The sequence below is a fragment of the Octopus sinensis genome, linkage group LG7 (assembly GCF_006345805.1).
Source record: "Octopus sinensis linkage group LG7, ASM634580v1, whole genome shotgun sequence".
In the NCBI taxonomy this organism is placed as follows: domain Eukaryota; kingdom Metazoa; phylum Mollusca; class Cephalopoda; order Octopoda; family Octopodidae; genus Octopus; species Octopus sinensis.
Window position 1 is genome coordinate 10,761,575 of NC_043003.1, and position 19,611 is coordinate 10,781,185.

General features: G+C 37.0%; 1 protein-coding gene across 2 annotated transcripts in view; it reads right to left on the bottom strand.

Moving 5' to 3' along the window:
- Positions 1-17,486, bottom strand: part of LOC115213984 (uncharacterized protein C12orf29 homolog) — a 155,954-nt gene extending 138,468 nt beyond the window's left edge. Inside the window, exons 1-2 of one of the 2 annotated variants that reach the window (XM_029782993.2) lie at positions 17,191-17,485; positions 15,437-15,543 (exon numbers count right to left, since the gene is read on the bottom strand). The gene's annotated coding sequence lies outside the window, so the exon portion shown is untranslated. Of the gene's footprint in view, positions 1-15,436; positions 15,544-17,190 lie in introns of both variants that reach the window. The other variant, XM_029782994.2, reaches the window with a different exon arrangement.
- Between the last annotated feature and the right edge of the window lie 2,125 nt (positions 17,487-19,611).

Here is a 19,611-nt window from a genome sequence, read left to right on the forward strand (position 1 = left end):
CCATTTTGCCTCCATGTGGCCCAACGCTCAAAAGGAACTCAGCCATTTTGCCTCCATGAAGCCCAATGCTCAGAAGGAACTCAGCCATTTTGCCTCCATGTGGCCCAACGCTCAAAAGGAACTCAGCCATTTTGCCTCCATGTGGCCCAACGCTCAAAAGGAACTCAGCCAATTTTCCTCCGTGAGGCATATACGTTAAATCCATGCCAGCATCCATCTTGGATGTCAAATGATGATGATTCTATCATTTCTTTTTTACTTGCTTTAGTCTTTAGGCTGTGGTCATGCTGGAGCACTTACCACCCAGTGCTGGTTTCTGCACATCTTTGTAAATTGATGGTTCAGCAAAACAGACTAACAGAATAAGTAAACCCTTCAAGGTGGTACCCCAGCATGGCCACAGCCCAATCAGTAAAAGAGATGACAACACTGAAGTTTGCTTTGGTTGATTATAAACCTCCTCCACAAAAACAGGCGTATGTTTTGCTTTTAATTTGAAGGTAGTAAGGGGCAGAATCGTTAGCAGGCCGAGTAGAATGCTTAGGGGTATTTTGTCCATCTCCATGTTCCAAGTTCAAATTCCATCAGGGTCGGCTATGCTGTTTATCCTTCCAGGGTTGATAAAATAAGTATCAGCTGAACACTGAAGTTGATGTAATCGACTTAGCCCCTCCCCCAAACCTGCTGGCCTTGTACCAAAATCTGAAACCAGTTTGGCAAAGGTCAGTTTATAAAGATGGATGTAAAGCCATTATAGACAGCCCTATTCACCATTGGTCAATGGCATTGCTGAGACAGTAATTTAACCATCCCTGCTGTGCCTGGCCTGTTTCCAGAAGTAAGTCTCAAGCCCCGAGTATAGCTACCACCTTTCCACTTGCGGATATATACCATAACAGAAAGACAAATATTGGTTAACCTTTAGCACACTGTAGGTGCATCATGACTTCATATGAGTTTTCTCCCCTCTCAATGTGAAACAATGTGCGTTCAGCTACAGGGAAAACTCATACAGCAACATAATGCACCTAAGCATGCTAAAGGTTAAATATGACCACACATATCTGCATTAAGGTCCTTCCCTCCAGTTTTTCTTTATGATGTTGCTCCATTAGCCCTTTTTAAACCTTTAACATTCAGGTTACTCTCTCTAATGTATTGCTTATTTTTTCATATTGTTTTCAGTTATCATGCATTATCTTGTAGCTTTGAGATTTTGGTGTTGACATTATAGGATAGGTGAGAGAGGTCAGATCCGGCCAGTTTGAACATAAAACAGGTAGAATATTTTAGCTGGATATGGTCAGTTTAAATGCTAAAGGATTAAACATTAATTGAATTACTCCATAAGGTAGCAAGGACTTGCTATTATACAGGGGCATGGTTTGTACACAGCCAATCCTATTCTCTCGCCCTTCATATTTGTATTGGTCTGGTTCAACATATACCTATTTCTTTACTACCCACAAGGTGCTAAACATAGAGGGGACAAACAAGGACAGACAAAGGGATTAAGTCGATTACATTGACCCCAGTGCGTAACTGGTACTTAATTTATCGACCCCGAAAGGATGAAAGGCAAAGTTGACCTCGGTGGAATTTGAACTCAGAACGTAATGGCAGACGAAATACCGCTGAGCATTTCACCTGGCATGCTAACGATTCTGCCAGCTCGCCACCTTCCGGGTTCAACAAGTACCATAAGCCCAGAAGTTATCAGGATGCAAGATTTGTATAGAGTTACCTTCTCTTAGATGAGCAGCTAAAGAGCTGAAGGCCCTCATCTGTGCTGGGGAGTGTCTGAGAGTGAACTTCTTCCAGAGCCATAATAGTGACATCAGCTTATATGCATGTGCAGCATGCACATAGAAGAAATGCAAATACAGAATGGCAACAGAAGGATATTCAAATTCACCCACAAGGCATTGGTTAACCTGGCATTGTGGAGGCACATGGCCTAGTGGTTAAAGCATCGGATTTGCAGTCGAGGGATCGCAGGTTCGAATCTCAGACCAGGCAATGTGTGTGTTTATGAGTGAAATACCCAAGCTCCACGCGGCTCCGGCAGAAGGTGATGGCAAACTTCTGCTGACTCTTTCACCACAACTTTCTCTCACTCTTTCCTCCTGCATCTTGCAGCTCACCTGCGACGGACCGGCGTCCCGTCCAGGTGGGGAACCTATACGCCAAGGAAGCCGGGAGACCAGCCCTTATGAGTCAGGGATGGCTCAAGAAGGAACAAACAAAACATTGGTTAACCTGGGGTTACAGTAGGACATACTTGCTCGAGGTGTCACACAGTGGGTTTGAACCCAGAACTATGAGGTTGCAAAGCAAGCTTCTTAACCACACAGCCATGCCTTCAAATACTTTTTATATATATCACCATCATTATCATCATCATCATCATCACCATCGTCATCATCATCCTCATCATCATATACATAAATGATGAAGGGTCCTTTCTCTGTGCTAACTTGTCCCGTTTTCCATTTTTTTCTCGTTGTTCACTTGTTTTTCCCTTGCTTGTTTACGTATTTCCTGTTATTTGCACAGTTGGTGACATCCTGTACCCATATGTGTGTGTGTGTGTGTGTGTGTGTGTGAACTAGCCAGAATCTCTGTAGCCACTTCTCTTGGCTTATGAACCAATAAATATTACATACCACTCTATAAACAAAGATAACAAGGCTGAAATAATAATTGTTATTATTATCATTACTATTACTATTATTATTATTATTATTATCATTATCATTACTATTACTATTATTATTATTACTATTATTATTATTATTATTACTATTATTATTATTACTATTACTATTATAACTATTATTATTACTACTATTACTACTACTATTATTATTATTATTATTATTACTATTATTATTATTATTATTATTATTATTACTACTACTACTATTATCATTATTACTACTATTACTATTATTATTACTACTACTACTACTATTATTATTACTACTACTACTATTATTATTATTATTATTATTATTACTACTACTACTACTATTATCATTATTATTATTACTACTACTATTATTATCATTATTATTACTACTACTATTATTATTATCATTATTATTATTATTATTATTATTACTACTACTACTATTATTATTATTATTATTATTATTATTATTATTTTTACCTTTTCACAGCTTCTAACGCTGGAGATGTATTACAGTGTCAGCTGTTCGCTACTAGTGAACTAAGGTAACACCTCTTATTTTTCGAGCACCTTCCGGAGTATTCGAGCAGTTCCAAGCAGTGTTGTTTTCTGCAAGTGCTCCACCCTTATTGCAGCTCCTATTTGTTCCACGTACTCTTCAAGATTTTTGCTCACTGTTCCCAGGGCTCCGACAATTACTGGTACTACTACCACCTTTTTCATCAACCACATCGGCTTAACCTCCCAAGCTAACCTGTCATATCTCTCGACTTTTCTTTCTTCCTTATCTCATACCTTGTTATCAGCTGGGCATGCTATATCTATGATCCAGCATAATTTGCCTTCTTTCTCAATTAATACTATGTCTGGTTTCCTCTTGTCTAACTAATCTGTGATATCTATCGACTTTTCTTTCTTCCTTATCGCACACCTTGTTGTCAGCTGGGCATTTATTATTATCATTATTATTATTATTATTATTATTATTATTATTAAGGAGATGAATGGCAGACTTGGCAGAATTCTTTATAGTTACATTCTTTCACAATCACATTTCAAATCCTGGCAGGTAAGGTCACGTTATCATTAATTCACCTGGGGTCAATTAAATAAGTAGCAGTCACCTGCACTCTTCTATCGGTTGGTAGTCTGGTGCCAATGAACGAAATTAATACCATTCTTATTAAGCAAAAATATTGCTTATTATTATTATTATTATTATTATTTATAAAACCAGAGAGGTGCTGGCAGACACATTAGATTGTTGCACAAAGTGCTTAGAGATATTTCTTCCAGCTCTTAACATTCTAAGTTCAAATACTACTGAGGTTATCTTTGCTTTTTGTCTTTTCAGGGATCAATAAATTAAAGTGCCTGTCAAACACTGGGAGTCGGAGTCGATGTAATCAAGTTGCACCCTACTCCAAAACTTGCAGTCTTGAAACAAAATTTGAAATTATTATTATTATCATTATTACTATTATTATTAAGGTGAGTGAGCTGCTGGCAGAATTGTTAGCACACTGGGTGAAATGCTTGGTAGTATTTCACCTGCTGCTACGTTCTGAGTTCAAATTCTACCGTGGTCCACTTTGCCTTTCATTCTTTTGGGGTCGATGAATTAAGTACCAGTTACACACTGGGGTCGATGTAACTGACTAATCCCTTCCCCCAAATTTCAGGCCATGTGCCTATAGTAGAAAGGATCATCATCATCATCATCATTATTAAGGCAGGTGAGCTGGCAGAATTGTTAGGATGCCGGGTGAAATGCTTAGCGGTATTTTGTCAGCCGTTACATTCTGAGATCAAATTCCGCCGTGGTCGACTACCCATCTGATAAGGGTATCCCAAGCACATGCATCACAACCATATGTGCGCAACATAGTGATCTCATATCAAGATAAACAGCGCATGACCTTGCAGGTGGGGGCCCTGTTAGAATTTTCTTCAGGTCAAGTAGCTCATCCAGCTTGAAAAATTCCCTGAATAAGGGTTGTTTAAGGATGTTGAACAAAACACCCATATTTCCAAAGGTGAATTATCCAAACCCCAAAGAATTCCTCTCAACACATGGCTTTGATGCTCCCCCACTACTTGTGCTCGTGATCAGAGATGCACATATCGCCAGCCACTTTTATCATTATTCTATGTTTGACTTTTGCTTTGCATTTGTACAAGTTGGCTCCAAGTCTCACCCAGAGACCTCAAGAGACAAGTTAGGAGTTCATGTTGGTGTTATGCCTAGGGTATTATGTATTTGGTTTTGCACAGAGTATTGTTCTAGAAAATGTTTAAGAAACAATAAGAAAATTATAGGATTGCTTTAAAATTTGAGATTACATTGAAAGTAGTTTGCGTAGGATATAGACAGTTCCCATGAGCACTATCTTTTGAATTTCTACCATTTTGGGGTTTCCTGGTATCTGACCTTGGTAGGAATCAGCCTCCTTTGCTATCATCCCTAGGGCACCTATGACAACAGGTATTGTTTTAGTCTTCAGGTTCCACATTTTGCTAATTTCTATTTCAAGATCTCTATATTATTATTATATTATTATTATTATTATTATTATTATTATCCCATCATTATTATTATCATTATCATCATCATCATTATTATCATCGCCATCATCATCATCATTATTATTATTTGGAGGAGGAGGAGGCTCATCATCATTGTATAACGTCCTTAAGAAAGATGATTATAGAGAACTAATATACACAATTGTTCCAATAAGCCTAAAGAAACCGAAACAGGAAATTTCATACTTGAAACTACATCAAAGAATAAAGCTTACTGTGATTGATATTGAAGGTCAGCGAGTAACGAGTGTGCGTCTGGAGGTTATCTCAGTACATTAATCAAGCTACATCGTTTGTGATAAACAGAGAGAGAGAGAGAGAGAGAGAGAGAGAGAGAGAGAGAGAGAGAGAGAGAGAGAGAGAGCATACCAATATAAATTGCACTGTAATAAAAAGTTCTTTATCGTTGGTATACTAATAAGACCAGCTCATGGTTTGCTAACCAGGCAAGTTCAGCTTTGGTGCTTTGATAACAAGGAGAACCGTTGTTGGGCAGCTCTGAGTCAGCTCTTATTGAACAGACCTGGGATTAAAAGCATTCCTTTCTGATATTTTAGGGTCACATATCACTACTGTATTCAATATAACTTTTCTGCTCCCTAGAGAGAAAAGTGTGTTTTGACGAAGACGTGATTTAGCTGATGTTTCTAGCAAGTCAAGCGACCACACGGGAGCTCACTTATTGATTCATTATAACTAAAGGGTACCTGGGTATATAGTGAGTGATCCCACAACTCTTTTCATACCAACCCACCAGAGATTGATTGCTGTTCTATCATACAAGCTTCCTGTTTTGTTTTCAAGTGATCTAAATTTGAAACTTTCCATCAAAATTTCATGTTAATTTCCAGCAAATACCAAATCAACAAAGATACTTTACTTAATTCTTAATTATTTAAAAAATTAATTGTAACAAAGAAGGTAATGAGCTGGCAGAATCGTTAGGAAACCAGATAAAATGCTTAGCGGTGAGCTGGCAGAAACGTTAGCACGCCGGGCGAAATGCTTAGCAGTATTTCGTCTGCTGTTACATTCAGAGTTCAAATTCCGCTGAGGTCGACTTTGCCTTTCATCCTTTCGGGGTCGATAAATTAAGTACCAGTTACTCACTGGGGTCAATGTAATCGACTTAATACCTATGTCTGTCCTTGTTTGTCCCCTCTATGTTTAGCCCCTTATGGGCAATAAAGAAATAGGTATTTTGTCTGCTGTTACGTTCTGAGTTCAAATTCCGCCGAAGTTGACTTTGCCTTTCATCCTTTTGGGGTCGATTAAATAAGTACCAGTTACGCACTGGGGTCGATATAATCGACTTAATCCCTTTGTCTGTCCTTGTTTGTCCCCTCTGTGTTTAGCCCCTTGTGGGTAGTAAAGAAATAGGTATTTCATTCATTTTTATGTTCCATCTTCAAATTTTGCTGAGGTCAACTTTGCCTTTCATCCACTAGCATAGCTAGGGGAGAGCGGTAGGAGGCAGCCCACCCTGAGTGGCACTTTTATAGGAGCAGCACTTTTGGGTCTGCTGTAGGCATCATGTATATTTTTGTGGGGTCCAGGGATGGTAAATGAAAGGACCACCCCAGACAGCACACACTCTAGCTACACTAGTGCTTTCATTCTTTCACAGATGATAAAACAAGTATCAGTTCAGCTCTGGGGTCGATGTAATAAACTTACCCCACACCCATCCCACCCAAAAAAAATTACTGGCCTTGTGCTAGAAGTTTAAACTAAAATTAAATGAAACAAAAAGAAAATATAACAGAAAAATCGTAACAAAAGTCCTAAACAAGGTGAGTGTGAGGGTGAAATTGAGACAAAATAAGGAAAAATTAAAACAAAAGGAGAAACTAAGACAAAAGTAGGCGAAATTAAGGCAAAGGAAAGAGAAATTAAGGCAAAAAAGAGAAATTAAGGCAAAAGGAGAAATTAAGGCAAAGGAAAGAAAAATTAAGGCAAAAAAAGAAAAATTAAGGCAAAAGAGAAATTAAGGCAAAAAAGAGAAATTAAGGCACAAGAAGGTGAAATTAAAGCCAAAAAAAGAGAAATTAGGCAAAAGAAGAGAAATTAAGGCAAAAGAAGGAGAAATTAAGGCAAACGAATGAGAGATTAAAGCAAAAGGAGAAATTAAGGCAAAAGGAGAGATTAAGGCAAAAGAAGGAGAGATTAAGGCAAAAGAAAGAGAAATTAAGTCGAAAGAAAGAAAAATTAAGGCAAAAGAAGGGGAAATTAAAGTAAAAGAAGGAGACAAAAGAGATGAATTTACTTTAGATTTGAAGGAGTTCAGGTTATAAAAAAAAATGTTTGAGGAAAAATACTTCAACCATAGAAAGATTTGCTTATTTGTAAGCCAGGTGAGATAGTTAAATAAAATAGAAATTCTTTTTAAGTGTGTCAGAAAATTTTGAAAATGAATCACTATTCGTGTCCTTTCAAGTAATACTAATTAACCTGCAATTTTTTGTGTTAATGTTACACTAAACTAAAGATCTAAATCTATAGATTCTCAACCAACAATACTAACACATAAATACATATACATATCATACCATTGTGATTTAACATCCTGCTTTCATGCTGGCAAAGACAGTTTGACGAGGTTTGACACGTCAAAGGACTGTGTGGTGTCACGCCCCAATACCTCTTGTTTTCTTCTTAAACTGGTGGTGGTGGTGATGATGATGATGCAAGTGTTGTCCCTTGTTTTCAGTCTTCTGTGAAGCACGTTCAACCATGAAGAAATATTATTTGAGTTGGGAACAGGTAAGGTTTGGCAACAGGAAGGGCATCCAGCCATAAAAAATAAATCTGCCTCAGTGAATTCTGTTTGACCCTTGCAGGCATGGGAAAGTGGATATTTAAATGGTGAGGGTAAATATCACATTCTGAACTTCAATAAACTCTTTTTTTTTACTCTTTTTTACTTGTTTCAGTCATTCGACTGTGGCCATGCTGGAGCACCAACTTTTAGTCGAGCAAATCGACCCCAGGCCTTATTCTTTGTAAGCCTAGTACTTATTCTATTGGTCTCTTTTGCCAAACTGCTAAGTTACGGGGATGTAAACACACCAGCATCGGTTGTCAAGCGATGTTGGGGGGACAAACACAGACACACAAACACACACACATATATATATATACATATATACGACAGGCTTCTTTCAGTTTCCATCTACCAAATCCATTCACAAGGCTTTGGTCGGCCAGAGGCTATAGTAGAAGACACTTGCCCAAGGTGCCATGCAGTGGGACTGAACCCGGAACCATGTGGTTCATAAGCAAGCTACTTACCACACAGCCACTCCTACGCCTACTTTGTTCATGAAATTTTTAAAATTATGATCCAAAATCGTCTTGCAAATCACTTATATCACTATTAACCCATCCATGTCTGTCCAAATATTCTATGTTTAAAGTGGCCTGATCCAGCCTCTTACACCTACCCAACAATGCCATTTTGAAAATAAACAATCACATTGTTGAAATCTCAAAGCTTTGAGATAATGCAAGATTAATTCAAAACAATGTAAATAAATAAGGATTACGTTTGACAAAATAATCTGAATGCTAACAAAAGGGTTAAAAATATTATTCTGACCTTTTTTCGGTCATTTGAATGTTGGAAAAGATTCCGTTTCTTTTGCCTCATTCTGTTTTCCTTTTCTATAATTTGAGCTTTTGCTTTCAGTGAATTTATTTTCTACTCAATAATTGTTTGTTTGTGACATTGAAGAGAGATATTTATGTAATTTAGTTCATATAAAAAGAAAAATATATATATTAGACAGATAAGCTAATTGAAGCACCCACTTGGAATCTGAAAAGCTTGAAGATAAAAAAAAAAATGATTTTGTTTATATATATAAAGAAAAAAAAACAAGTTCTACTTCACTTCAAAATAACATAACTGATTGCAGAACTTTCCCTTGATATAACCATCTTGTCTCCAAATAGCATAGCCATCATCATCATCAGCAGTAGCAGCAACAACAACAACACCAACAACATCATCATTATTATCGTCGTCGTCATTGTCATCATCATCATCATCAACATCACTCTCATCAACACCATCATCATCATTCTCATCATCGTCATCAGCATCATCATCAACATCATCATCATCATTCTCATCAACACCATTATCATCATTCTCATCATCGTCATCAGCATCAACATCATCATCATCATTCTCATCAACATCATCATCATCATTCTCATCATCGTCATCATCATCATTCTCATCATCGTCATCAGCATCATCATCATCAACATCATCATCATCATTCTCATCATCACCATCATCATCATTCTCATCATCATCATCATCATTCTCATCAACATCATCATCATTCTCATCATCGTCATCAGCATCATCATCATCAACATCATCATCATCATCATTCTCATCAACATCATCATCATCATTCTCATCATCGTCATCATCATCATTCTCATCATCGTCATCAGCATCATCATCATCATCAATATCATCATCATCATTCTCATCAACATCATCATCATCATTCTCATCATCGTCATCAGCATCATCATCATCAATATCATCATCATCATTCTCATCAACATCATCATCATCATTCTCATCATCGTCATCAGCATCATCATCATCAACATCATCATCATTCTCATCAACATCATCATCATCATTCTCATCATCGTCATCAGCATCAGCATCATCAACATCATCATCGTCATCAACATCATTCTCATCATCATCCTCATCATCTCCATCATTGTTTTAATGTCCACTTTTCCATGCTTACATGGGTTGGACTAGACATTTGCTGAGGTGGGTTTTCTACAGCCACCTACCCTTCCTGTTACCAATCTTCTCTTGTTTCCATGTAAGATAAAGATTCCTCACGGCCAAACATATTTTCACAGAAAATTAGAAACAAAGGACACCATTTGCTTGGCAGTAACACTCGTTTACAACTATTGAGCAGTGTCACCCATAACAGGCTTCTTTCAGTTTCTGTAAACCAGATCCGCTCACAAGACTTTGGTCAGCACAGGACTACAAGGGAAGACACTTGGCCAAGGTGCCATACAAAAGAACTGAACCTGGAGACACAAAGTTGAAAAGCAAATTTTTTAACCACACAGTCATGTCTGCAGCTACACATCTTTTATTCTTTATCTTTCACTTATTTCAATCATTAGAGTGCGGCCATGCTGGAGCACTGCCTTGAAAACTTTTTAGTCGAATACATGCATGTATGTATACATATATGTACATATACATATATGTACATATATATATACATATATGTACATATATATATACATATATATTTCTTTACTACCCACAAGGGGCTAAACATAGAGGGGACAAACAAGGACAGACAAAGGTATTAAGTTGATTACATCGACCCCAGTGCGAAACTGGTACTCTATTTATCAACCCCAAAAGGATGAAAGGCAAAGTCGACCTCGGTAGAATTTGAACTCAGAACATAATGACAGACGAAATATCACTAAGCATTTCGCCCAGCGTGCTAATGTTTCTGCCAGCTCGCCACCTAAATACATATATATATATATACATATATGTATGCATGTATACATACAGTATATTCAAACATGAAAGAAACAAATAGCTCATGTCTGTCATTTCCAACAATACAACTGACCAGGACTGATTCAATGCTTTAACATTTAAACTGGCCATATCTGGCCAAAATAATCTACCAGTATTATCTTCAAATTGGCCACATTGGGTCTCTTACACCTACCACCAATATCATTCTAAAACTAAGCAATCATGTCATTGAAATCTCAAATCTACAAGGTAACGCATGACTGATTCACAGCAAGGGGAACGAATAAGTTTTACATTTGACAGAGAAATCTGAATGCCAAAGGGTAGTTCTTTTTTATGGGGATCAGAAGAAAAACAAAACCAGAGCATCTGAGAGGCAACCAGATTCAGGGATTGCCAAGAGGATTGGTAATGCCAGATACAAAAGACTTAGTGGGGTTCTGTTCCATTTGTAGATCTGATGGACACTCATTGACTCTTTGTCGAGGTCTTCTAACCTTGGGGCCAATCCAGCTCCAATATACAAAGGTGAGGCCCTACAATGGTGTTGCTGATTTGGTCACCAAAGTCCAGAGATGAAACACATAGTAACAGTCTACATGATTCCCAGTAGCAGATCATCTTTATCTGACATATGCGCAGGTTTGACTGTGTGGGAAGAGTTTTAGTTAACCTGATTGACCCACCCACCTCTCACCAGGAATTGTTTTCATAAGTCTGGCACTTATCCTCTCAGTCTCTTTTGCCAAACTGCTAAGTTACGGGGATGTAAACACAACAACACCAATTGTGAAGCAGTGGTGGGATGACAAACACAGATACACACACACACACACACACACCACACACACATTTATTAGTCACCCAACAAGATACATCTGCACTGCCGGATGCTCCTGAACCAGCTGTTAAGTGTCCCACCCATGAGGGATCGATGCTAGATGTGTCAAAACAATAGTCATAATTAATAATAAATTCTCATATATTCCATCTTCCGTGGAGGCACAATGGCCCAGTGGTTAGGGCAGCAGACTTGCGGTCGGAGGTTCGTGGTTTCGATTCCCAGACCAGGCGTTGTTTGTGTTTATTGAGCAAAAACACCTAAAAGCTCCACGAGGCTCCAGCAGGGGGTGGTGGCAACCCCTGTTGTACTCTTTCACCCCAACTTTCTCTCACTCTCTCTTCCTGTTTCTTGAGTAACGCTGCGATGGACTGGTGTCCTGTCCAGCTGGGGGGAACACATACATCACAGAAACCGGGAAACTGGGCCCATGAGCCTGGCTAGGCTTGAAAAGGTCATCGTTTTTATATTTCATCTTCCATTTGCCATATATATATATATATATAGAGAGAGAGAATTTTGAGACAAACTGCTATTTAGTTATTCCATCAATAGTGAAAAGATATTATCTATAATAACCACATAGAAATAATTAAATATCTTATAATTATTATTCTAAAATCTCTAATATATATAAATATATATATAATATATTGTGAATTTTGATTTAGTGGGCTAAATTGAAATTTTTTCCCTGTTGGCTTGGAATTATTATATTCCCTATCTATTAAATAATTATATATATATATATATAATATATATATATATATTATATATATATATATATATATATATATATATATATATATATACATATATTGGAGCCTATATATATATATAGATTGGAGTCTGGTGCAGCCATCTGGTTCGCCAGTCCTCAGTCAAATCATCCAAGCCATGCTAGCATGGAAAGCGGACATTAAACGATGATGATGATGATATATACGTATATACAATAGGCTTCTTTCAGTTTCCCTCAACCAAATCCACTCACAAGGCTTTGGTTTTTGGCTTGAGAATATAGTAGAAAAAAGTTGCCAAAGATGCAACACAATGGGGGAACCAAAACAAAACATGATGTTACAGAGCAAACTGTTCAACTCCACAGCCTCTTGGTGCCACGTGAAACGCACCCAGTACACTCTGTAGAGTGGTAATGGTAAAGTTAATAAAGCTACCATTTCAAGTCAGGCTGACTCGTAAGGGCCGGCTCCCCAGTTTTATGGCGTATGAATTCCCTACCTGGACAAAATACTGGTCCGTCGCAGGGTTACTCATTTTTGCCAGCTGAGTGGACTGGAGCAATGTGAAATGAAGTGTTTTGCTCAAGAACACAACACGTCGCCTGATCCAGGAATTGAAACCACAATCTTACGATCACTCCATAACCACTAAGCCATGAGCCTCCACTGTAAAGTGGCTGGCATTAGGAAGGGCATCCAGTTTTGGAAACCATGCCAAAAAAGACAATTGGAGCTTGGTATAGCTCTCTAGCTTGCCAGCTCCTGTCGAACCGTCCAACCCATGCCCGCATAGAAAAACGAACGTTAAATAATAATGACGATGAGCCATCACTACTACAGTCAAGCACATCTACATACGAAGAGCTTCCATATATTTTCCTATGTACAAAATTTCACTCACAAATTATTGGTAAACTCAAAGCCACAGTAGAAAAGATTTGCCCAAGTTGCCATGCAATGGAATCGAACCTACAAACCACATGCCCGTGAGGCAAACATCGTAACCAGGCAGCTATCCCAACGTCTCTATAGTTTTACATGCCAGCAAAAGAGATGTAGTTTTGCACACTTATGATTGTTCATTGTTTCAGATAAGTAGACGTAGTTGGCTCTTCAACCACACAAAAAGGAGTTGTCTATCGCCATTCAAACTTACTTAGGCATGTACAGAGACGGGGAAGTAAATTTACAGATATTAATCTGTGGAAGGCTTAAATATTACGACTAAGATAACGTGCAGAAGATCTATATTTAACGTGCAGAATGTAGGATCGGATCACACGTATACAATACAATGAAATGAGAAACTTCGAGCGACTGAAATTACCCATGCAATTAATAAATAAAGCTCTGTTTCAAATGCTTAAAAATATTTTTTTTCCAAGACTAACAGGGGAAATAACTCTAATATAATCAGTTAAAGGGAAAATTTGTAGAATATAGACAATCCTCATGGGGATGGATCCTAACAATTTAGAGTTATCTCCCTTGTTTTTTGGGTTTTTTTTTTATTTTATGGATTTTAAGACATCTCGAGAGGGAGATTTTGGTAGCTAATAGTGTGGATAATATTTGACCGAAAATTTTCAAAACATGTTACATATATGAGATCCTACCACGCTTGGGTTTTAGTATAGAGAACGTCGCTCTGGAATATTTCCCCCATCCCAGCCGTTTTATATGCTAAGTCTAAATGTTAATTTCTGTTGAGGTTAGATATAGTTAATTAGTTAATTAAATGGACATTCAATGCATTACAGGTGATGATTTTACTGATCCTGGTGGATTAACCTTCAAAATCAAATCGGGGAGGGATTGAAATCAAAATACAGTGGGTCCGAAACGGTCTTTATGATGAGTGCAAGTATGAAAGAGCGACGCGTGTGTACGTGCGTATGTGTGTGTGCGTGTATGCATGTGTGTTTGCATGCGTGTGTGTGGTGTGTGTGTGTATGTGTGTGTGCGTGCGTGCGTGCGTGCGTGTGCGTGCGTGCGTATGTGTGTGTGTGTGGTGTGTGTGTGTGTGTGTGTGTGTGTATGTGTGTGTGTGAACAATTAATGTATGCTCGTTAATAAATAAATTAGCACAACAATAAATATTTGCTTTAATTACTCAATTCATTTGGTTGATCATTTCCTAGCAGCATGGAGAAATAATCAGATTTTTATGGTTAACTTGGCAGCAGCATCCAACACCAAAAATCAGAGCTGAGAACGGCGATGGGGTTAAACATAAATACTGATCAAGAGGAATGGGAAAAAAATCAATGAACAGCCGGTAGATTTCCGAAGTGTCTTTGGGCTATAACCACACAATATTGGTTTTATTCCACACACACACACACAGACTATATCAACAGCAACAATCGCCCCTTCCAGGACAGCCACATAATGTTGGCGAATAGTCTTTACTTTGAAGAACTGTTACTGAAAAATATCTCTATGAGAAATTTAGAAATAAAAACTTATATATATATATATATACGGTACTACTTAAGAAGAGTGGTCCATGTGCGCGCACTCGCGTACTCGCGCATCCGCACTAGCTAGTCGTGACTAGTCAATCCTACAACGACTACCTAGCAAGTAAATAAAACACAAAAACACAAAGTAAGGATCGACTAGTCACGACTAGCTAACGCGGATGCGCGAGTACGCGAGTGCACGCACCGGGACCACTCTTCTTAAATAGTACCTGTATATATATATACATATATATACATACATATATATATAATGCAGATTGTTTCTGCTATCGTTTACAAACTATAACCGTGGATTATAAGATAACATGCAGGGACCCCTCCCGAAATGTCGACACTTACATTATAAATATTTATATAAGCACAGATATACACAGAAGAAAAGCAGAAATAGGAAGACAGAAATAATTAAAGAAAGGGTGAAAAATAAAAAATAAAAAATAAAAAATGAAAACAGAGGAAGGAATAGAGGTAAATGGCAAACAGGGAGAGAACAGACTAAACGTAGACTAAAGTGGAAATACTAACAGTGTTACAGCAACTTCGGGTCGATCAGTTGAGTTCCATAAGAAATCGAAGCGTTAAAAAGAATGTGTTGAAAGCTGATGGAGACGGTCCGATTTACAAGACGGCTTCTAGAGAACAACGATTGCGTGGGTTGAGAGAAAGAAAGTGAAGAGATCAAACAAAGACAGAAAGAAAAAAAGTGTAGAGTAGGAGGGCGAAAACAGAAAGTGTAAGAGAGAAAAGAGGAAGTATACAGAGCGGAGTGAGAGAAAGAGAAAGCGCTTTATTAAAGAGGTATGTAGAGAGAGAGAGAGAGAGAGAGAAGTAGAAACAGAATGATAGAATGAGGGAATGAAGAAATATAAGAACAAAAGAGAAACGAGAGGAAACTAATGGAATAACGGACAATTAAATAAAACGAAGGGATATAGATAGGGTTAAAGATGTAAAGCGAAAAGGATGAAAGAGGAGAAAGGACATGTTTATATATAGAGAGATATATACATATATATAAAGGATGAAGAGAGAAAAGAAGAACGGGGAGGAGGAATAAGCGGGAGAATGAGGGAAGAAAGAAGGGGAAAATGAAAGAGAAAGTAGGGGTGCGGGTAGAGTAAAAGAAGACAAAATGAGGAGAGATGAAAGACGGATAAATGAATGGAGAAAGCAGGAAGTTTATGTGAAGATAAAAGAGAGATTGAATAGAGAGAGAGAAAGAAAATACGAAAGATGAATCGACGACGCGAATAAGAGAAATCTAGGAAAAATACACAAGAGTGTGAAAGGATCTAACATTATATATAAATTGCAAAAATTTAAATGACATCAATTAATGGACAGTTTAAAAATGAAAGAGAGAACAGTGAAAGAAATGAGAATTTATGAGCGAAATGGGAAGAAAAAGGGGGAAAAGGAGAGATGGAAACCAGAAAACTACGAAAAGTGAGTGAAAAGGAGACAGATGTACTTGAGACATAGAAAGTAAAGGGCAAAGAGAATGAGAGAAAAAAAGTCTGAGAAAGTCATATGTTTGTGTGCAAACAGGAAATTCGATAGACACAGAAAAACAGAACATACGAAAGAGAGACACACAAAAACATATATTCATATATGTTATATTATATCATGTTATATTATATTATATTATATAGTATATTATATGCACATGCATACACAGATATTTAGGTATGAGTGGCCGGATAAATTCCTGTAAAGTTTAAAAGAAAACGATTATGAAAGCATGTGTTTGTGTATAAATGCGAGTCGGTCTGTGATTGTCTGTGCGTGTGCCTAAGCGTGGTAATGTGTGTGTTACTGAGGTTTTATTTACGTAAAGCACTGAATTATGTCGGCATATAAAAGCTGTTTTGTTAAGATATATGCTGTGTGACAAATACAATAGAAATGTACAGAGGTACCAGCATTAAACTACATATACATATATAAATATATACATATTAGAGGGAAACCACTATGTGGACACCCTTATGCTAGTAATAGATCCGCTGTGGTTTTTACCACTAAGAAATGTTCTCAAGAAAAATTTAGCAAAACAACCAAAACGTATATAAACAACAAAACCATATATAAATATATACATATATATATATATATATATATAGAGAGAGAGAGAGAGAGAGAGAGAGAGAGGTGTGCATTACATCATGCACACACACACACGCTCGCACGAAAGCATCTATTTGAGTAAAAGAAAGTAAAGAATTAATTAAAAAGAAAGAATATATAGATATATATAGGGTTGTATATTATATTACCTCTGATCCACGATGGAGGGAAATGTTTTTATTTACCGCTGTTAAAGTTGATTTTGTTGGAAGCAAACAGTTTTACGAGAGTTTTCGACTGATAACAATTCGTCTTATAGACAGACTCACGCGCACATTGCACGCTTGTATACGTGTGCGTATTTACGCGTGTGTATGTGTGTGTGTGTGTGTGTTTGTACCGCTTATGTATACGAATACATGTGCGCTTCTACAGATTATGTGTACGTATGCGTGCGTGTGTTTTGTATAGTTGGAGAGAGGTGGGTGCCACTTCTTACACTTTAGGGAAGGCAAAAATAGAAAGAACAAAACTAATATAACTTCCGGTTATTAAGGAAGAGGAACTGAACAGGTTTTGCTTCTCCAACTGTGTCAGTTTCGCGTGATTTTTTTTTTTTAAATATCTGCTTTTCTTGTCCAAACAAGACGAAGATCGTCTGTGATCTTGCTTGCTGCTTTAAATACAGATTTCTTACATATGCGAGGGGCTCCAGATTTGAAGGAATGGTACGCATGATTTTATCAATCCCCTGAAGGATAAAAAGAGCAACGTTGATTTCATTCAGAACGTAAGGAGGCGGAATAATTACAAGTTATCTTGTCCGATGAGCTAACGATTTTACAAATCTATAACGTGGTAAACACCGTAAACGTTGACAAATCGAATCCGTGAAAACTTAGGCATAACTACACAAATGTACCCCACTCATCGACTTATGCATAACTACACATATGTGCTCCTTAGCGAATTCATTAGTTTTTTCATGATTTTTTAAAATTTTATATTTTTTAATGTAATTTTCGGATCTTTTCGGTTTGAACGGCAGTTTTTTAAAATAATTTCCACGTAACTAAACACTTTTAAACTTCGTATACAGGTAGAATGTGCTTATAAAACATCTTTTTCTCTTGGCTTTATTGAGAAAATTCTATAGTTTGTAAGATATTTGTTGTTTTTTCTTCAATTTCTGCAATTTTAACCAATCAATGATGTCTATTGAGGTGAAAACATTGAAACAGATTGGGTTTATTTACATTTCTGAAGAAAAAAAGATACCCTTCCCCCACCCCTAATCCTAACTCTAAAACAGATTGAAATGCAATAGATCGATACTAGGGTCATAATTATGGGTGACAATTTCATATGACACTACTAGAAAAAACTGCCGTTCAAACCGAAAAGATCCTAATTTGTTAGGAAAATATTTTCGTACATGAGTAAAAAGTGTTTCGGGTATTTCACACGGATCGACTTTGTTTCTTCATACATTTTCATAATGTATATTACAATTATATTGGGGAAAATACTTTTGAGGATTATTCCATCCTTTCCCCTTCAAGAATTTGTTAAATAAATATTTTTAAAAATAAATTACCCTAACCCTATCCCAGGCCTATAGTATACCCAACAGCCATACAAACAAATTCGCCTATCTTTTATCTTTCGCTTATTTCAGTCTGCGGCCTTGCTGGGGCAGTGCCTCGATAATTTTTTTTTTTTTTAGTTGAATGAATCAACTTTAGTACTTATTTGTTTTTTTGGGTTTTTTTATTTTTTAACCAGGTACTTATTCTATAGGTCTCTTCGGGCAAACCGCTACATTACACACACACATATACGTAAATGTCAAACAACGGGAATGAGTGCTCAACATCGCATTGGTGGATAAAATTTCTTGATTGCTCCATGTGATCGGCTTGAAAAATTGCTATGGGAGTAAGATAATTTTCTTAACATGAAACCAAAGGTAACCTCAATACACACACGCACGCACACATGATCAATGCATCCCGGCGTTGCACGGTTAATACGACCGAAATTCACATTCCTTTCTTATGGACAAAATCGGCACGGCTGATATATAGTGAACTGGATGACTGGCGTAATGGAGGTTATTGTTTGTTTAATAGTGAAGGGCGAGGATACAATTTGCATGGATTTGCATGAAAGTGCTTTCTGTTCTTAAGAAGGATCACAAACTATGTTTTGTCTCATCGTATAAAAAGGGATTAATACGATTTTGCCCAGAAATCACGTTTTTAAATTTTTTAATTCCGCACCCCCATCCCCGTCCTCACCACAATTTCTTAATTTTCAACTTTTTCCGATTTTTTTTTTTATCCACGTAGAAAAGTACAGAGATTATGAATCAGGGAAATATATATAAATACACATAACTTAATACAGAACACTACTAACCTTTCAATTAATACAACCCATAAATTCCATTGCTTTTGAATCTCTTTAACAATTCACAATACTGACTTTTATTCCTACCTCAGTTCATCTAATTGTATATATCTATCGTCACTTTTCATAAAAAGCCTTTACTTTTTTTTATTTCCAATGTGCATTTTCGTTTATTTTTATTTTTACTATATATATATATATATATATATATATATATA